This window comes from Carlito syrichta, unplaced genomic scaffold, assembly GCF_000164805.1.
Source record: "Carlito syrichta isolate Samal-C Ts95f unplaced genomic scaffold, Tarsius_syrichta-2.0.1 Scaffold309018, whole genome shotgun sequence".
Classification (NCBI taxonomy): Eukaryota; Metazoa; Chordata; class Mammalia; order Primates; family Tarsiidae; genus Carlito; species Carlito syrichta.
Genome location: NW_007253114.1, coordinates 232,211 through 239,638, shown reverse-complemented (window position 1 = coordinate 239,638; position 7,428 = coordinate 232,211).

Genomic DNA, 7,428 nt, shown 5'->3' with positions numbered 1-7,428 from the left:
CAGGTGAAGTGGTGCATGCCTGTAGTTCCAGCTAGTTCCAGCTACATGGAAGGCTGAGGCAGGAGGATCCCCTGAGTCCGGTAGGCCGAGGCTGCAGTGACCATGAGCGTGCCACTGTACTCCAGTCTGGTTGACAGAGTGAGACTCCCACTCAAAAAAATAAAGAAATAAAAAGAATGAAATCCTGTTATGCACAGCCAGATGAACGAGCCTGGAGGATGTCATGTGAAGTCAGTCAACCACCAACTCGTATGTGAGCATTACAAAAATCAAGCTCATAGAAGAAGAGAGCAGAATTGTGGATGTCAGAGGCTAGTAAGGGTCGTGTGCTAAGGTTGGTGAATGGATGCAAAGTTACAGCTGGGGCGGTGGAGTGAGCTTGAGAGTTCTGTAGCATGGCAGGGTGGATATGGGTAACTATAATTTGCTACATATTCTCAAAAAGCCAGGAAGGAGGATGTTGAATGTTCAGAACACAGGAACAATCGATGTTGGAGGAGATCGGCATGCTGATTCCCCTGATTTGATCATGACACATTGCATACAAGCATGGAAATATCACTTAATCCCATACACATAGACTTTTTCTTTTTTTAATTTTGAGTTGGAGTCTCACTCCGTCACCCAGGCTGGAGTTCAGGGGCATGCTCATGGCCACTCCAGCATCAACTTGCTGGGCTCTGGTGATCTTTCCACCTCAACCTTCCAAGGAGTTGGAACTACACGCCCACACTTCCACACCTGGCTACTTTATTTGTTTTTTGTAGAGATGAAGTCTTGCCAAGTTGCCGGGGCTGGTCTTGAACCCACAGGCTCAAGCAAATCACTCACCTTGGCCTCCCAAAGTGCTGGGATTACAGGCAGAGCCACCATGCCTGACCAGATATTGTTTTATGTCAACTAAAAATAAAATTTAAAAACTGCAGCAAATGCATTTAGTGACAAAATATTGAGTTTTTTAAATTTTAATTTTTTAAAAAAGATGTGGGTACAATTCAGATATACAAATGTATATCTATATATAATTTAGATAATGTATAATTTAGATAATGTATAATGTATAATTTAGATATACAAATGTTCATTATGCAGGTACCCTTGTTGATGAGGCGTGCCCTCCTTCCCTAGGCAGATTCCCACTACTGTCAATTCCACCTCCCCACCCACACCCCCACAGTTTCCCCCTAATGCCAATTATTTTCTTATAGGATTATGATAATCATTCAAGGTCTGCTTACCAGAGAGAACATGGGGTACTCAGTTCTTTGTTTCTGTGATAGATCACTCAGTATTATAGACTGCAAGTCCATCCAGGTTGCCGTGAAGTTCATAATTTTGTTTTTCTTTATGGTTGTGTAATATTCCATCATATGTGTATATATATATATTGGACAAAATGAGGGGTCAACAAACTCCCTGAAAAAGACCAGTGAGTTTAGGCTCTGTGGGCTGTTTTCTCTCTGCCACAGCTGCATAGCTGCACTCGTGGTGTTAAAGCAGTTATAGACAATGTGTAAACGAGAGAGAAGCTGGGTTCCAATAAAATGTTATTTATAAAAACAGACAGGCTGGATTTAACCCAAGTCAACTGCCATGTTCCTGTTCATTTCTGTACTATTTTTACTCTTAGATTCGACATTTCACTATTGCTTATGTTTATGTTTTATTTGGCAGGAAAACAGACAAAGAAATGAGAGGTGTAAAAATGCAAAAGATAAAAATTAACAAGCATAGGTGGGGATATATGCCTAATAAGGCCAAGGAAATTATATACACTGGGGACACCAACAAGGGGCGAGGGGGGAGGTAGGGTTCAGAAACTACCTATGGGGCAAAATGTCCACCAGCCAGGGATCAGGCACCTGAGTCCCCATCCCACCACTACACAATAGGTTCATGTAATGAATACACATGTGAACACTATGAGTCTAAAATAAACATTAAAAACTTATAAATCATCAAATTGGGTTGGTAACAAATGTGACTATAAAATTCCACCCTAATGCTAAGAATGAGTTAGGAAAATGGTGGGAGTGTAAACTAGTACAACCTCTGTGGAAAACAGTTTGGCAATTCCTAAAAGGTCTAATAATCAACTTTCCATATGATCCTGCAATCCCCCTACTGGAAAAATACCAGGAGGAACTCAAATTACTCTATGAAAGAGATACCTGCACATGCATGTTTATTGCAACATTGTTTACAAGAGCAAAAAAATGGAACTAACCATGCTGCTCATCAAAAGAGGACTGGATAAAAAAGTCATTAAAAATGTCATAAAGAAGGACAAAATTATGAACTTCACAGCAACTTGGATGGACTTAGAGTCTTTAAGACTGAGAGATCTTTCACAGAAACAAAGAACTGAGTATCACATGCTCTTACCCATAAGTGGATCTTAAACAATTATTGTAATTCTATACAAAAGGGATTGGCAGTATGGGAATATTCCAGGGATGGAGGGGATGGGGGGGGGCACACTTCATCAACAAGGCTACCTGCATAAAGAACAGGTAACCTTGAATTGTACCCCACATCTTTAAAATAAAAATAAAACAAAAAGGAAGTGAGTACCATATGTTCTCACTCACAAGCAGACCTTGAAAAATTATCATAATATTATAAGAGAGGGATTGGCAGTAGAGGGAAACTGCCAGGGGAGGGAGGGGCACACCTCATCAACAATGGCACTTACATAATGAACATTTGTATACCTAACCCTGAATTGTGCCCCACATATTTAAAATTACAAATTAAAAACAGTTTTAAAAAAGAAAACTTGATGAAAGATCAGATTAACAACAGCAACTATAGAGATAAAGAGGCTGTGATTCAGGAACATGACACACCTCTTTTGAAAGATTTAAAATACTCTGGCTGGATAAAAACCTTAATGTGGCAAGACAAAAGGTGTATTTTTAACATATTTGTTTTTCTTGAAGTAGTCGTAATATTTTCTAAGAAATTGCACTGGTATTTTTTTACTGGGACAAGAAGCTCATTAACATTCTTATGAAAAGTCAAACTCAGATGAGAACATTTTGACATCAGTTGTATTTGCTGATATCTGAGATAGACTTTACCATCTATGGCACAGCCGGGCTTGGTGGCTCAGCCTGTAATCCCATGCTTTGGGAGGTAGAGGTGAGTGAATTGCCAGAGCCCGCGGGTTCGAGACCCCCCTGGGCAACTTGGTGAGACCTCATCTCTACAATAAATCAAAAAAAAAAAATAGCCAGGTTTGGTAGCGCACGCCTGTAGTTCCAGCGACTTGGAAGGCTGAGGTGGAAGGATCACCGGGACCCAGCAGGTCGAGGCTGCAGTGGCCGAGAGCATACCACTTCACTCCAGTCTGGACAACAAAGTGAGACTCCAACTCAAAAAAAAAAAAAAAATCTGTGGCAGAAGGTCACCGTCTCCTGGGTCTACTGTGGCAGACATGCTGCATTGTGAAACACTTATGTTCATGAACTACTTGACATTTAACCCAGGATAATGAGCAGATGAAACAGAACATCTCAATCTAACAGTATCAATGAGATGAACACGATGGTAAATTCATTCAATAGTCCCCTCCACAACCCCCCATAAAACCCCAAACAAACTTTAAAGCTCTCATTGAAAAAAAACAAACCTCATCAACAAGGGTATCTGCATAATGAACATTTATATACAGCACCCTGAATTGTGCCCCACATCTTTAAAATTAAAAATAAAAAAAGACTGGCTCAAATCAACTTGAAACATAACCAAAAAAAAAAAAAAATGCTCTATAAAGAGCTCTTACAATTCACAAAAGTGATCCATAGCTCAATTTATTAAAAGGATTTGAAAAGTTAAGAAAAGTGAATATGACCTTTAAGTGTACTTAAGACCCGTGGGATTACTGATAGTAATATAAGGTTCAGAACGGTGTGCCTGGTGTGATTATCAAGCTGACATATGCTCGATCATATGTTTATGATATTCTACCTAAACACATTGAATTGAATACTTGCCTTGTTGCATAAAAGTACACACTAGAAGAGTTTGAGGAACAAGAAGAAAAAATGACGGTTATAAAAAAGTGAAAACTCAAGAGTTGGTAAGGAAGTCAATATGGCTTGGGGATCGTGAATTTTTTTTTTTTTTAGGATGAGATGATTCAGCCCATTCACTTGCTAAGAGTAAACACAGATAGAACAGCAAAGGAAATGGATGAGAAAGCCCTTAGTCCCTTCTAAGTCCTTCCTTAGGTGACTCATAGCATCTCATTTAAACATCACACAAGCATGTAACATATAAAGAGTATAAGATACAAAGATATCACTGCTCTCACTTCACCTGCTCGGTGGACATATAAACTAGCACCATCTCTCTGGTGGGCAATTTGTCACTAGTTATCTATTTTAAATGCAAATATTACCAGCCACAGCTTTGTTGAAAACAGCACAGCTGAAGACCATTGAGAGGAACTGATCAGTGGCAGGTGGATTAATTCAAACAACGGACTCTGCATTTTAAGACAGGCTCAGGACTCAGCACAGGGCAGCACCTCTATCTATAAGAGGCTCAGCCCCACAAATGTGTGGAGGGTATCTTTGGGTGATGGAGAGGACGACCCGAGGGGGGCCACAGAACAGACACAGCTCACACCAAACTGTCTCATATTGTTTACTTTTTCAGATTAATACTAAGCTTTGTTCTGCCCATTGAAAACATTGATAGATGCTGATACACATAAACGCATCTCCCTAAAACAACTGAGCTGGTTTTGCCATTATCCATTTAGGAGAGACCAAAAGTAGGTACAGGTGAGCATTATCATATCATTTGAAGTCAGGATCTCACTCCATCTCCCAGGCTGAAGGGCAGTGGCACAATCATGGCTCACTGCAGCATTGACCTCCTGGGCTCAGGTGATGCTTCAGCCTCAACCTCCCGAGTATCTGGGACTACAAATGTGTGCCACCATGCCTGGTCAGTGTTTTGTTTGTTTTTGTAGATGTAAGGTCTCACTATGTTACCCAGACTGGTCTTGAACTCCTGGGCTCAAGCATTCTGTTCAGTCTTCTAAATCCTTTTTCTCTCCTGCCACACCTTTCTCGCAGGTGGCCTGAACAATTCAGCAGAAGCAGGTAAGATGATGGGACTTGAAACCCTAGATACACCTGGGAATACTGATTTGCCATTTTCTTTCCCAGGTCAACCATTAACATTATCTGTGGATCTGTTTCCCTGGGAAACTTGGCCCTCAGAAAACAGGACAGACACCACCAAACTTGTATGGCATTTCAGTAAGTCCCAGTTAACATAATGACACATCAACACAGTAATGCTCCCCAGACTCCCACTAAAAGAGGACCAGATGCTAGCCACTCTTGACATTTGAGCTGCAGTGCCCCTACTCTATTTCATTTTATTTTTCATTTTTTTCAATAGCTTCATGTTGGGAACTGGCCATGGAGGGCCACCTGAGCATTAGGGATCCAGGCAGGCTGCAGACCCTGAGACCACTAGGATGAGTTCAGGAGCTGAAGGCCCATTCCCTCTTCCCTTCTTTGCTGTTTGGCATGATCCACTAGCAGGGACTTTGATGATCTAAGCATGAAGTTCTGAGAATATGACAGGCATGGCTAACTCTAGAAATGCCATTGTTCCCGTTTCTCACAGACTGTGGTTTTGGCCTTTCTATCAATTATGGTTCAAACTTAGGTCACATTCAGGAGCCTTATATATGATACAAGCTTCTTTATAAGATTTAAAAGTATATTTGTAGAATTAGTATATACATTTGGAGAGCTGTTTTCAGCTTTAGATGGTATAGATGACTATCTAGAGTTACCAGAAATGACCCAGCACAAACTTTGGACTGGGCCACATTCCTAAGGTCCCAGCGTCTACTTTGGACTGAGCTGCATTCTTTTAAACCAGTTTTTTTTTTTTTAGCTACAATTAGTGTAGGTTTTTTCTACTTATTATAGAAACAATTTATTTTATGCATAGAAAGTATTGTAGAATAGGTCATGCTACATCAGGGAATTATGTTAGTTCAAGCATGATCAAACATGATATTTTGAGGTTTTATAAGAATACAGCTAACTTTAGAAATTTCATTGTTCCCATTTTCTACTAATTGTGGTTTTGGCTTTAGTACAATTACAGTTTGTATTTGGGTTTTATTTTAGAAGCTGTATTGCTGATGATTCAGCTTTATATATTAGAATTAGGAATTAGAAACTTTTATAGAAGTTAAGATAGATATATGGGATTTTAGAATAGCCATTTTGTTAAGAGATTGTAATCAATTGTTCCTAGAAATGGCCCAGCATGATCTTTGGACTGGGCCACCTTCTTTAGGAACTGGTTTGAGCTGTAATTAAGAGTTTCTACAGTATAGGTAAATTAGCACAGAATAGAAAGGTATTAGGATTTAAGTTAGTCATTAGGTGTTGTGTATGCATAAGCTTTAGAAGTTATTGATTATTAGAATATTATGATGTTAGAATTGTTGTATTGTTTTTGAGGAACATTAACCAAGTATAAGGAACAGTGAAATAATATTGGCATTGTCCTTCCTCATGCTTGAGGAAATACCTGGTGGGTGGGGGATGCCCCTCATCCACCTGGCTTTGTGTTCACATGAAAATCTTGTGATTTTGCCTGTGAAACTTTAGGATAAAAGGTTTACGGTTTGTCCCATTAAACGGCTTCTGCACTAGACAGAGTCCAGTCTCTTTCTTTCTCTCTCCTTCCCTTTCTTTCTCTTTATTTCTCCAGAATAATTGCTGAAGCCATCACACCTTCCAGGGACCCTCTAAATCTCTCTGCAGGGGCTGGCTCCCCACAGCTTCAGAGGTTACAAAGAGTTTTGGGTTACATAGTTGCATTGCAGAGTGGCAAATAAGTCTGGGGCTTGCTCTAGTTGAGACCTAAAGTCTGGAAAGTCCCTAACTTAAATACCCCAAATAAATTTATTTGGAGGTGGACTCTCAGAAAAATGGGGAAATTCGACTTTGTCCTTTAGAAGGGTCCTTGGGTCCCTTGACTTTGACTAGACAAAAGGGGGCAGCATAATAGGACCCAACAGATAGGTTCTAGTCAGTGATGCAGAGAGAAAGAATGGGAGAGAGTGCACAGAAGAAGACAGGAAGAATATTCACTGACTTGACACCTTGCCTCCAAGATCAAGTCCTGCTCCTGGGACAACTGGCAACCATTGAAAAAAAGAAGCTGGGCTTGGTGGCTCAGCCTGTAATCCTGTGCCTTTGGGAGGCTGAGGTGAGTGGATTGCCTGAGCCCGTAGGTTTGAGACCCACCTGGGCAGTGAGACCTCATCTCTACAATAAATAAAAAAAAATCAACCGGGCGTGGTAGCACGTGCCTGTAATTCCGGCTACTCGGAAGGCTGAGGCGGAAGGATCACCGGAGCCCAGCAGGCGAGGCTGC